Genomic DNA, 13,319 nt, shown 5'->3' on the forward strand with positions numbered 1-13,319 from the left:
AAAGTGAAGCAGGGAGAGGGTGGGGAGTTTGGGGGGCACATGGCGGTCAGGGGGGCCTCACTGAGTAGGTGGCATTGGGGGTGAGAGCCGAAAGGGTGAGGGAGTGAGCTAGGCAGACCTCAGGAGGAAAAGCAATCCTAGGCGGAAGGAATCACACGGGCAGTGACTCTGGGGAAGGGCTGAACTTGATGAGTTTGGAGAAACAGCTGAAGTGGAGTAAAGGAGGGAAAGTTGGGAGGGTTGAGGTCAGAGAGTTCGTGAAGGCAGGTCATGTAGAGCCTGTGGGTCGCTGTCAAGACTTGAGGGAGATGAGAGCCACGGGAGGGCTCTGAGCAGGTGTCTTGGCTCCATGGGTTCATTCTGACTGCTGGGCAGACCACAGACTGCAGGGTCCAGGGCAGAAGCAGGGAGACCAGTCAGGAAGCTGCTGAGTGGTCCAGGCAAGAGGTGATGGAGGGCCCAGATTAGGGTGGTGTGGGTGGAGCGGTGAGAAGCAGCTGGATTTTAGAGTATTTTGAATCATGAGTCCCGCAAGATTTGCAATGGGTTGTGTTTATTTTTTTTTAATTGAAGGATAATTGCTTTACAAAATTGGTTCCATTTCTGCCATCCATCAACATGAGGGCTGTGTTTTAATTAGCCACATAACCAACCAACCCCACACTTTACACGGCTTAAAACAACAAGAATCATCTTACTGTTTTTCATAGTTTCTATGGGTCATGAATTTGGAATGGGCTTGGCTACGTGGTCTGGCTTGGGATCCCTCATGCAGCTGCAGCCAGTGGCTGCAGTCGGCTGGCTGGGCATCTCTCTCCTCCTCCTGTTCTCTCTGGGCCCTTCTACTTGGTCTATGTGGGCTGGTTGGGCTTCCTCCCAGCATGGTGGTGGCTCAGTGCTCCAGAGGTGAGTGTCCTAGGAGAACCAAGTGGAAGCTACATCACATTTTCTGACCTCGCTCAGAAACCACCGAGCTTTGCGTCTGCAAATTCCAAGGCTCTCTAGATTGGAGGAGGGGGAAGACAGAAGGATGTGTCTCCATGGAGGGAAGGTCGAGGTTGTGCTGTAAGCAGAGCATGTCACAAATGGAAGAAACTGTATTTGCATGCTGTCACTGTACAAGACCAAATCGCTCAGCCTCTTCATGCCTCCGCATCCTCGTATGTTAGAGGGAGCATCGGATACCAGCTACATCCTAAGGTTGGGATTCCTTCCACATGCACCACGCCTCTCACAGGGCTGGGCCCAGGGACCAAGACCTACCCTTCCTCCTTCTCACCAAACATGTTGGCTCCACTCTGTGCAGCCTGGAGAGAAGAACCTCTCCGTGGAGAAGATGCAAACAGCAAGGCTTGGAGTGACTGTGCCTCTCAACGGCTGTTAACTTCAGTGCCATCTGCTTGGGCTGCCCTCCTCCTTGTGTGTGCACAGGTGTGCTTACATGCACACCCACGGACTCAGGTGCCTCTGAGCGTCTTTCTCTCTCCAGGCAAGCCAGCAACACCCCCTGAACTCCTGCTTCATGACGGCCCCCTCGCCCTCTGGTCAGCTGCTCCAGCAGGAAGCCTTGCCTCTGCCGCTCACCTGGCCCTGAGGGTTCCTCTCAAGCCCTCCACCTTTCTTCCACCCTTCACCTCCATCCTGCCGGGTCCCTCCACCCTCCTCGGCCCTCCTTACCAGGACCCACGCAACAGCCGGTGTCAGCTCCTCCAAGGCAGGCGTGATCACATCACACACCTTATGCGGCATCCTGGAAAGTTTAACATTATCATACTAGAAGGCAGGCCAGTGCTTGCCTGGGGCCAGGGGTGAAAGTCACTAAGGAGGGACTGAAGGAACCTTTAGGATGAGGAATTAGTCTCGGTCCTGATGGAGATGGTGCTTACACCACTGTATACATTTGAGTTTGATAACTGGCGACTTCCGTTGTGTGTGCATGACATCTCAGTAGAGCTGACAACAAAACCATCCATCCACGTGCTTGTTGAGCACCTACTGTATGTCTGGCACTGCTCTAGGCACTGAGGCAGCAGACAAAACAGACCAAATCTCGGTCTTCCCTGGTGGCTCAGCGGGTCAGGAATCCGCTTGCAATGCAGGAGGCGTGAGTTCAGTCCTTGGGTGGGGAAGATCCCCTGCAGGAGGAGATGGCAACCCACTCCAGTATTCTTGCCTGAAAAGTCCCATGGACAGAGGAGCCTGGGGGGCTACAGTCCAAAATGTAGCAAAGAGTCGGACACGGCTGAGCGCGCACACACTCACGAGTGCAGGCAGAAGGCAGACACAGCAACTACGGGGGCTACACCAGGCGGAACTGCTACGGGGACTGTCAAAGCAGCCTGGGGGGTAGGACAGACAGCCCGTGTTGAGGACGGCAGTGACCTGTGTCCCTCTCCAGCACCCTCTCCCAGACGTCGCCCTTTGAGGCTGCTCCCCAGTGGCCAGGGGCGGGGCTAGACTGTGGGAGTGGGGTCCCAGTAGGAGGAGATGCCAGCGGGAGGATACACACGTGTGCCTCTCAGCTCTGCCATACATGTGGTTAGAGCTGATGTGAATCAAGCACGTCCTTTCTCAATTTTTATCTCAATCTTCCCAAGAACTCTTTGAGACATGTACTGTCTTGATTCCATTTTAGATGGGGACTAAGCGCGTAGTTGCCCCACCTAAAGTCTGAGCCTGATTACGGAGAGCGGGGATCTGCAGCCAGGCTGTCTGGCTCTGGGGTTTGGCGTCTGTGGCTTTTCACCCAGACCAGTGGGCACTGGGGGCAACTGTTTCCAGTGTCTCCTGCCCATCCAAAGGCCCTGCGACCCATGCATCTGTAGCACCTCAGAGCTCACAACCGTCTCCCAGCCTGAGATGGGAGGAGAGTCGGTTAATTATCCCCATTTTGCAGAAGAGGAAACCAAGGGAGAAACGTGGTTCTGGGTCTCTCTCAAGGTCACCTGGGGGTTGATGGTGCGACCAGACCCCGAGTCCCTGACTTCTGATCCGTTGGCCTTGCCCTGCCCTCCGGGAGTATTGCTGCCAGTCACTCCCAGTTCATGTCCTCCTGCTGAACAGACTCGGGAATTTTCTGGAGAGCTGGGAGCAGAGCAAGGGGTGAGGAGGCAGTGATGGATCCAAGGCGGGCAGGGGAGCCTTTCCGAGGATGCAGAGAGGGCTCTGGGGTGGGGCATGGATCGGAGCCAGTCCCACGTGAGGAGCCAGATGTCCTGGGTTCCACAGGGAACCCAAGAATAGCAGCTGTGCCTCATCTAGGCCTGTCTGGTGGGGGTGGCTCATCCCAGCCTGGGTGGGGAACAGGGACTGTGAAGGACTCCGGAATCCGGACCCCCGAGGGAGAGCAGGGTCAAGGCCAGGGGCAAGAGGAACCCGAGCAGTCCCTGTGCCCCCGTCCGTGCGAGGGCCGTGTCCTCTTGGCACCTGTCTGGGGGTGAGGAGTGCTGGCCCAGGAAGTGTGGCTTCCAGCCCATCCTTGCTCTCTGTCCTCTGCAGGAGGCCGTGCCCGGCCAGGCATTGTTTGCGGGTATAAAAATAAAGGCATCTTGGCCTGGGCCCTGCTGGCAGAGGGAAGGAGGGGGCAGCCCTGGCCCAGGTCTGAAGGGCATCTGGCTGGAAAAGGAGCCTCACCCAGCTCCACCACCAGCAAAGCTGGGCACGTGGGGGGTCCCCAGAGAATCTCCGGCCCCTCGGCTTCTCTTGCCACAAGAGGCACAGGAGCGTGGGTGGGTGTCTGTGTGCTGGCTGCCCTCTCCTCACTCCAGTCACTCAAGTCTGTCTCTGACCTTCACCAGAGGCTTCCAACAACCTGAGACCACTGGGGTATACCAGATTCCCCAAGACTCTCTTTCCCCTACCAGCTGATAACAGTGACAACCGTATCTCAGTAACCTGGTGGGGGAAGGCACTGTTATTATTTATTACCATTGGATAAGTAAGGCAATCGAGGATCAGAGAGTTTAGTAACTTGGAAAAGGCCACACAGCTGGTCAGTGGAGGAGCCAGGGCTCAACTGAGTTCTGTCTGACTCCTGAGCCAGGACCCTAACCAGGGACCGCACTGTCCCTTGCCGCTCCCGAGCTCCACCTCTCCTGGTCTCTGGTCCTGCCACAGCAGAGAAGCTTCCTAGTTCCCCACAGTGGCCAGGGGATGCAGGGATAGGGCAGCTGATCAGGAGCGGGGAGAGGAGGGGGGAACCAATAGACAAGGAGCGCTGGAGGGTGCCAAGCCCTGGGAGTGGGGTGAAATAAAAGTCATTCAGTCGTGTCTGACTCTTTGCAACCCCATGGACTGTACAGTCCATGGAATTCTCCAGGCCAGAATACTGAAGTGCGTAGCCTTTCCCTTCTCCAGGGGATATTCCCCACCCAGGGATGGAACCCAGGTCTCCCGCTTTGCAGGCAGATTCTTTACCAGCTGAGCCACAAGGGAAGTCCAGGAGTGGGGTGGGGGGTTCCTTATTATATTCTCACATGAAGTCCTTGTGCAGGGGGAATCATGTCTATTTTGCAGATGAGGAAACCGAGGCCCAGAAAGTCTACCGCTGTCAAGATAAGATTTGAACCCAGATCAGTTTCTGTCCAAAGCACTGTTCCTCGATCCTGGTATAATAGGAATCTCACAGAGCATGGTCTCCCCTCACCCCCAGCTGGGATTCAGGGTAAAGCTAGAGGATGTGGGCTTGGAGGGAAGAGTGGGATGGGGGCACCATTCCTAGGGAACCGGCTTCCTTGCTCCTGGAGGGATGGTGAGTAGAGAGCCAGTGGGTCAGCAGTTTACGGAAGCCAGGGGTTGGAGGGCAGCTCCAACGTGAGATGTCCCCTACCTGGGAAGCGGCAGGCAGGGCCCAGCCCTCCCCTGGCTCCCAGCAGACAGCTCCCCATTCCAGACAAGATCCGGTGATCCCCCATCCGCCCCCGTGGCTCCCACCAAGGTTGGCACGCTGTTGCTGGCACCGGAAAGTGACATTCCAGAGGCCCCCCCACAACTCCCTGCCAACCCCAGATTCTTGGCAGAGCAGGAGAGCGGGGGCTTCTGGGAGGGGAGAGGGTTGTGGTGGGAGGGGCCTGGCCATCCCCCAGGGACCGTACATCTCCAGTTGGCTCACCTCTACCCCAACTGGATCCTGGGTAGGGCCCACGGCTCAGCCTACAGACTGGGAGAGCCGGGCTGAGGGCAGCATCTCAGATAAGATGCTCTCTTCAGGTGTCAAAGTCCCTCTTACTAACTCCTATAAAAGGTTTTCCAGGCAGAGCACCAACTTGCTGTGTGACCTTGGGCAAGGCACATACCCTCTCTGGGCCTCAGAGACCCACGAAGACTGAAGCAGGTGAATCTCGAAGATGTCCTCTAGCAAATGGTTTTTATTATGCCGAGATGCTACAGCTCCAACATCCTCTGGTCTCTCTGCCCTCCCACCTCTACACAGCAACCATGATTCTCTTAAATCTTCGAGTCAGGCACATGACTCCCTCGCTCATCACCCGGGGGAGGGGACCGCCTCTCACACGGGAATGTCAACCCGCTTCTTCCTCACATAGCCCCTGCCGCCTCTGATCCCACCCCTCCCCACCCCACCCCTCCTGGGATGGTCTCCTGGCCTCCTGACAGCCCCAGCCTGACAACCTGAACAGTTTCTTCCCTCCAGGCCATCTGCCACCCTTGCCTCTCCTCTGGCCTGGGGGGCTTGGCCCCACCCAGATCTTCAAATAGTTCGTTCTGATCATCCAAGACTCAGTTCAAATGTCAACTCTCGAGAGGCCTTCCCTGGCCCCTTTCTCTGAACCAGGGCCCTCCGGTCACGTTTCATGAGCCCATCTCTTTGATTTCTTTTCCGTCATAACACGAGTCATGACAGAAAGGATCTTGGTCATTTATTGTTTACTCCGTTGATTCTCGTTCTTCCTCTGATCTGTCTACTTCAGGAGGGCAGGGTTACCTTCTCTTCCACACTGGGCCCAGCACAGAGCACACACTCAATATACCTTTTTTTTTTTTTTTTGGCCATGCCCCGCAGAATGGTGGATCTTAGTTCCCGGACCAGGGATTGAACATGTGCCCCCTGCATTGCAATCTCAGAGTCTTAACCACTGGACCACCAGGGAAGCCCCATCAATACATCTTTTTTGAATGGATGATGATGAAACTCTGTGTTTCTTCCAATATGTCCAGGCCTCTGGGTTGTCAATGGGAGCTTCTTCCCTGGGTGCTCACTGCTCTCTCCCTCCGTGGTGGACTTCCCCAGCTCAGGCTGGTGGTAAATTCCTGGGGACTCAGCTCTAGGCAAAGCAGCCTGAGGGGGAAGGAGGGAGGGAGGAAGAGAAGGAGGGTGGAGGAAGAGAAGGAGGAAGGAAGGACTTATGATCCCTGGTCTCAAGGCATCTCATTCCCCAACAGCAAGAGCACAGCGCTGGACCTGGAAACCCCCTCGGTCTAGCTGCTGGGGCAAGCGGTTCCGGGGTGACCTCATCGCCTTGAAAGGAGGGCAGCAGGGGCAGGAAGCAGAGGACGCATCAGATGGGCTAAATTTAGAGCATTTGATTCAGCCCAGGCAGGACAATATTCCTGGAGTCCCCATTGTTTGTGACGGGCCAGAGGGCAGGCGGTCCACTGAATGGCTGGGTCTGAGCCATGCCAAGCTGTCTGGGCCTGCAGGGGTGGGGGGCGGTGGTGGGGTGGCCCCCGGCCTGCTGGAGGAGAAGCCAGGCCAAGAGTCAGCAGGGCAGAGCTGGGGTGAGGGGTGGCGGTGGTGGGGGTGCCGACACTGGGGGTGCTACCCTTGGGATTAAGGCCAAAGGTAAGAAGGAGGGGGCCTCACAGATGAGACGAGGAGGCTCTGGGTGGCCCTGATCATAGCCGTTCAGCTGTGTGATGCTCTTCACAGCCAAGACACCATCGGTCCTCCCCACAGCTCTGCCATTTTCTAGTCAGGGGTGGGGCTCGGATCTAAGGCGTGAGTTGCTGACCACCACACAGACGGCTCAGGTCCTGACTCCCATCCTGGATCCACAGCAATCAGCTGTGCCCCAGCCCGCACCCTCCCACCAGGACAAGTACTGTGTGCCTTCGTTCCAGCGTGGCCCTCTCCCCAGTGGGCCAGGCAGCCACAGGGCTCCGCCTGCGCGCAGGCTCCAGAACCTGTTGCCATGGCAACATGGGGTCCAGGCCTGCCCTGCTCTGGAGAGGAGTCTGAAGCTGAGGACTTCCTTGGGTGAGCAGGTGTGTGTTGGGGCGGGGGGTGGCCACGGCTAGGGCTGCCTTCTGACCCCCATATGCCAGAACCCGGGACTGAGCCAGCAGCCTGGCCAGGCTGCCCCGGGCTGGTCACACTGGCTAAGCCGGGATCCTTGAGGGTGTCCTGTTTCTGCACCCACGCCTCATGTCCACCCCGAGGTCAGGCAGCCAGAGGAGGAGGAAGGGGACTGTCCTTGGTTCAGAGCCACCCTGGTGGGGGAAGGTTCAGTAGGCCAAGTGCCCAGGAGCCTTGGGCTCCTGTCTAAGCCCCCATCGCCCACCCTGCACATCCCCTGGAGGCCCAGGAAACTCCTTGGGCCACCTGCCTTGGAGATGGGGGAAGGGGGACCAGAAGTTCCAGCAGACCTGCTCTTCCAGCTGACTGGGACAGGCGAAAGGAGAGGACCCCAGGCTTCAATGCTCAGAATGGCCCCTGGCCTCCGTCCTCTTCCCAGCTCAGGGAGGACCCCAGGAATGAAGTCCACCCAGCCCACCCTGCCCCACGTTCCAAATGGGTGAGCTGAGGGTCTGAGCTAGGAGGAGGCTTGTCTGAGACCATGAGGGGGAGAGCAGCTTCCCCCATCCTCCTGAGCTCTGCCCACTGCGGGTCTCCAGGCACCAGCTCTCTGCCGGCAGCCCCACTGCCCTGCCCGGAGTGGCGGCCCAAGGCTGTTCACTGCTTCTCTTGATTTCACATCATGACTCATGTTATCATGTTCTCAGGAGCTGAGTAACCACCTGAGTTATTTATACCCTGGCTAAGCAGGCTTCCTTCCCTCCTCCCAGAACCCAGGCTGGGAGGACGAGTGGGGGTGGGGAGGAACCTGGGAGGGGGACGTGGACTGGGAAAAGGCAGCTGAGGTCCCCCTCCCCCAACCATATCCCCTCCCTTAGGGTACCACCCCCATAGAGCGCCCAAAAATAGCGGTGCCTGTCCCAGCACAACAGGATGGGCCTGGATCTATGGCATCGATTTATAGGTATTATGATGGTTTGGGGAGGGGGGAATTCCTTTCCCGAGCGAGTCACCCGTCTGGAAAAATAAAGAAGGAAAAAGCTGAAATTTTTTCCTTCCATCAAAACAGGAAGGAGCTGGGAGAGGTGGGGGATGGACGGAGAGATGAAGGGTGGAGGCCGAGATGCACCCTCCACCCTGTGGTGGTCTTCTGGGAGGGGAGACCCCAGCCGGGCACCTGCACACAGGGCCCCAGGGGCGCTAGGTCTGGCGCCGCGTGTCCCCTGTGTGGGCCATCCCTGACTGCCCCAGGCATTTTTGTCCTCTCTGACCCCCGGGCCCATGTGGCTTCATGGACATAGTACACAGATGCTGATATGCACAAGACCCGTGTCCCCCTGGTCCCCTCTCACACCTGAGTCAGATGCCCATCCCTGCAATCCCCTCCAAATCCCACGGGAGAAAAGGTCTTCCTCTGGGTGAATGGGACTTGGGGAAGGGTCTGCCTTTCTGACCTTTGCTTTTCCCTCCCCTTGAGGACTGCCCTGGAAGTCCTGTGACTTCAGCTCAGATCTGGCTTCGCTCCAACTCCAAGGGGCAGGGCGATCTAAGGGAAGTCAATTTCCCTCTCTGAGCCTCAGTTTTCTCATCTGTAAGGAGGGTATGGTCTTCTCCGTGGTGCTTCCCTCTGGGGCAAATTGCTGGGACCAAGTTTTCCAAGTCAGGGGGCTGATAACCACAGCCTCCGTTTACTGGGCATGCTCTCGGTGCTAAGCACCTACATCCAGTCACTAGATTAACCCCCCTGACCAAATACGGTATGTTCCAGAATCACCCTCATCTATGGCCCAGAGGGCAGGGACCACCTGAGGGCCACACGGCTGGGATGCGGTGGAGGTTGGTTGTGAACTCTGGGTTCCTCAGCATGGTTCATATCCAAGGAAAATGAAGGAGCACCCCAAAGAGGAGGGGGAGGAGGGGGAGGGGGGAGGAGTGGGGAGAGGGGGAGAAGGAGGAGGGGGTGGGGAGGAAGGGAGGAGGCGGGGGAGGGTAAGAGGAGCAAGGTGGCCCAGCTTCCTTGGGTCTCACGTTCCCACTGGGTCCATCAATGACAACCCTGTGGCTACAGCAGGGATGTGCCCGGTGACAGGCAGCCTTATGCCCGCTGCGTGGTGGTTACTATTAAGACGATTAGTCACTCCCGCCGGGCTGCCCTCTGTTTGCTTGTTGACTTATATAAGCACCACCCGAGGGTGTTTGCACAGTTGTCTCGGTCTTTCTGTCTTTCGCCTGCCTGCCTCAGCCTGTAAGCCCCTCAAGGGCAGGGGGCTCCAGAGAGGTGAGCTGACAGTGCAACACCCGATTCTCTATGAGGACAACTCCCAGCACCACACAGGCCACGTCTGCACACACTCCCCACCGTCAGGTTGTGTCGGGTCCCCACTCGACAGGTGAACACGCTGAGATCTTGCACTGCTCTCCTCCATGCCCAGCGCCAGACTGGCCCAGGACGGCCACCCCAGCAGGTCCAGCCCTGAAGCCCAATGCACTGGATGCCATCTGACTTGGCTGCCTCCCGATCATGTGAATTAGGGAAGTCACGTGATCTCTCCAGGACTCAGTTTTCCTGTCTGTAGAATAGGGATAATACACGTTGTTCTCCCTGGATTGTCAGGTGGTTCAGGGGTTGAGCCATGAAATCACCATGTTGGAGCCTTCTGGACCCATGCTTTAGAGCAGGGATCCTCAGACTGTGCACACGGCTCACCAGAGTCTTTCCAAAATGCAGATTCTCACTCAGCAAGTCTAGGGTTGGCCTGGCACTGTGCATTCCTGACAAGCTCCTGAGGATACGGCCGCTGGTTGGTGAGGTGGGCCACACTGCGGGAGGTAATGGTGGAGAGCTAGACCTCGATGCAAACTGAGCCAAGTATGTGGTGCCAGGCTCTTTCGTATCGTTTCTGCTGTCCAATCCTCAGAGCAGCCCTGCAAGGCCAGTGTGGCTATCTCAGTGTCCAGATGAGGAAAGTGAGGCTCAGAGAGGCCAATGCCCTGCTCAAGGACACACAGCTAGTAACTGGCACCTGCAGGGTCTCAAAGGCAGACCTGCAGGGCTTACCTAGCAGGATCCTTGTCCATCAATCTTAAGTATTGAAGCCACATCAGACCTTCTCCCAAAGGGGCACTTCCTAATGGCAGTGGGGGGAGATGGGGTGTGGGTGGGTAAGCTGAGGCAGAGAGAGAGGACGACCAGGACTGGACCATGAATACCTCCCATGTGCATTTCCTTTCTCGAAGCCTCTAGGGTCCACTGCCCAGTACGTGGCAGCATCATTCATGACAGCGTGATGTTTCTTTAGCCAGGGGTCCAGACCAATGCCCACCAGAGGGTCCTCCCTAGAGAGCTGTGGAGCTGGGCCAAAATCTGAGGGTGACTGAGGGTGGGGCCCAGGTGGACTGGGCACTTACATGTCTTCCTCTTTGCCTGGCCTGGCAGATGGGTGTAGACATCCAGAGAGTGATACTGGCCCCGGTTGCCCAGGTTCACATCCCAGTCCTGCCCTTCCTCATCCCTGCCCTGGTGGAACTGCACCAAATCTTGGTGTTCCCATCTGTAAAATGAGGTGATCATGGCTCCTCTCTTGGGGCTTAACTAAGTCAGTACACCTGAAGGGATTGGAGCAAGCTGCCAAGGAAGTGAGTGCCACGTAGACATTTGTTCTCATGAATGTTGATGAAAAATCTCTGGCTTTTACACTGCAGCTGGCTTCCCATTGACAGGTCCATTATGTTTCCTGCAGTGACAGATATACTCCCCTGGAAAGCTGGTGAGGGTTCGTCTGCTGTTGTAGGTGTACCCCACCCAGGGGGCTGTCTGCTACCTGCCTATCCCATCCTTTCCAGAATTCCTAGTCAAATCTTCGGCACCCAGTGGCCAGGACACCCTGGTTTGGAAAGGGCTGGCTAACCCAGATTGAGAAGGTGGCTTCCCACCCTGGGGTGGTGGGCAGGTCCTGGGGGCCCACTGCCCCCCGCCCTGCCCGGCCTCCTTCATCTGGCTTGTGTAATTTGTTTGCTTTTCTATGTGTAAAGTGACATGAAAATCTGGGCAGCTGTGATCCAGGCCACACAGGGAGGCATCATGTATCAGGGTGATGGCAAAAGTGTGGGCTTTGGCATGACAGCCCTGGATTCAAATTCTGGCACGGTGACTTCCTTGCTGGGTGACACCAGGCAAGCTAGAATCTCTCTCTGACCTTCAGTGCCCCCTCCTCCAGGTATGAAAACTATGATAAGAGCACCAGCCCTCTGGGAAGCGGGTAAGGACTCTGCCCGTTGTGTTCGTTTGCTGCTGAAAGGGTGACCTTTGCTGTACTTCTCTCAATGCTGTCAGTTTAGGTAAAGCTCTGGCTCAGGGCGAATGCTCCGGAAGTGAGGCCGTCTCAGTGATCAGGGTGCTCCAGGACCAGCAGGTGAGCAGCAAAAGGTGCGGTGAGAGCGGACCAGGTGCCAGACGGGACTTGTCTCCCAGTCTGTCTGGCCCGGGTTCCCTCACCCTGGGGGGCTTTACTCCATTTCCAGCCAGCTTCCAGGACAGGTACATCAGAGCTGCCCGTCCAAACATCCTCTTCCTTGTCTGGAGACTGGAGGAGCTAAAAATGCATTGCCTTGGCCCTGGGAAAACAAACACGACGCTTCCCTTGCCTTTGTCTCCAGGACACAAGGTCCAAGGCTGCAAAGGCAGTGTGGTGGGCTGCTCCAGGCTTCCCTAGGCCTGCGGGGGCAGGGGCAGGGGGGTCGGGTGCCTCTCTATCTGCCTTCTTGGGGTCTCTCCTGCCTCCCTCACGGCCTCAATGGCCTGAGCCTCAACCAGGGTGGGAGGTGTCTAACAGGACACATGCTGTGGCTTCCCCAGCTGTGGGCTGCTAGCCCTGCCTCTGGAGTTCACCGGTGGGTGTGTGTGTGCACACACGTGTGCAGCTTAGAGTGCTAATAATGCACACAGGGACAACTGATGACACTGCTGGACTGCCTGCTCCTGCTCTCAACACTTAAGATGTATTAACTCATTTGACTCTATGAGGTAATTATGATCATCATTCATGTTTTACAGACGAGGAAACCAAGGCTCGGAAGTGGGATGACTCGTTGAAGGTGACGAGCTAATACGTGGTAAAGTGGGGCTTTGAACCCAGGCAGTTTTTGCTGGGAAGCCTTGTCCGCTGCCCTTGCTAAGTCTCAGTTTCCTCATCTGTAAAATGAGCACACACAATGTGACTCTTCCCTCTCCAGGTGATCGTGGGGGCAAGGCAAGGGCAAAGGCCTTGCCATCAGGGAGGCAGGGGACTGGCCAGTGAGGGGGTCTGGGGGAGCCGATGGCAGCTACAGGGTGCAGGGGCAGAGGACACACTTGGCCATCACTCAGCTCGGGCTGGGGTCTCAGGCCATTTGTGGGCTGGTCTTGGACCGTCCCCAGCTTGACGCTCCAGTTCCTCTTCCATCAAGCTGGGAAAAGCTAACTTGCCTGGCAGAGGTACTTCCAGAGCTCCCTCTGCAGAGCAGGAATACCCAGGACACACCGTTCCCATCCTTCTGGACTTGAGGGCACCTGAGGGTGGGCTTGAATCCAACTCCTCCCCCAGCCCCTGGTCCCCACTCCCATGGTATGAGATGCTTTCAATGGACGAGGGTTTAGCTTGCTCTAAACACAGTCCCCAAAGCCCCTAGCTTTGGGCGGGCCCCCTCCAGCACCTATTTGAGGGCTTCGGCTGCTCAGTTTTCCACTTGGGTCAGACCTATTTGGGGTTAGGGGGAATGAGAATTATGGGAGTGTGGCCTCCACCCATCATAATTCACTCCCAGCCCTCCTGGAAAGCCTGGTTCCTCAGTGGTCCCAGTGCCAAAGATGGGCTGGGTTCTGCAAGGGGGTGCCCCTCAGATATCTTGTGCACCTCAGTTTAGAGGCTCATGTTCCAAGCTCCCTCCCCAACTTTTTCCACCCTTCAGATGGAAGCAACAGGCCAGGAAGAAACAGGTAAGATGTTGACTCATTTATTTGTTTCTTCAACAGATATTTATTGAGCAACTACTGTACTGCAGGAGCTGATTGGGTGTAGTCTCGTGCCAG

The 13,319-nt window shown here is 56.8% G+C and overlaps 1 long non-coding RNA gene across 1 annotated transcript; it reads right to left on the reverse strand.

Moving 5' to 3' along the window:
- Nucleotides 1-624: 624 nt before the first annotated feature.
- Nucleotides 625-5,371, reverse strand: LOC129641313 (uncharacterized). The gene is made up of 3 exons (XR_008709299.1): nucleotides 5,295-5,371; nucleotides 1,678-1,750; nucleotides 625-915 (listed from the first exon to the last, which is right to left on the reverse strand). It is a non-coding gene; the product is annotated as an uncharacterized LOC129641313 (long non-coding RNA).
- Nucleotides 5,372-13,319: the final 7,948 nt, after the last annotated feature.

The sequence above is a fragment of the Bubalus kerabau genome, chromosome 1, assembly GCF_029407905.1.
Source record: "Bubalus kerabau isolate K-KA32 ecotype Philippines breed swamp buffalo chromosome 1, PCC_UOA_SB_1v2, whole genome shotgun sequence".
In the NCBI taxonomy this organism is placed as follows: Eukaryota; Metazoa; Chordata; class Mammalia; order Artiodactyla; family Bovidae; genus Bubalus; species Bubalus kerabau.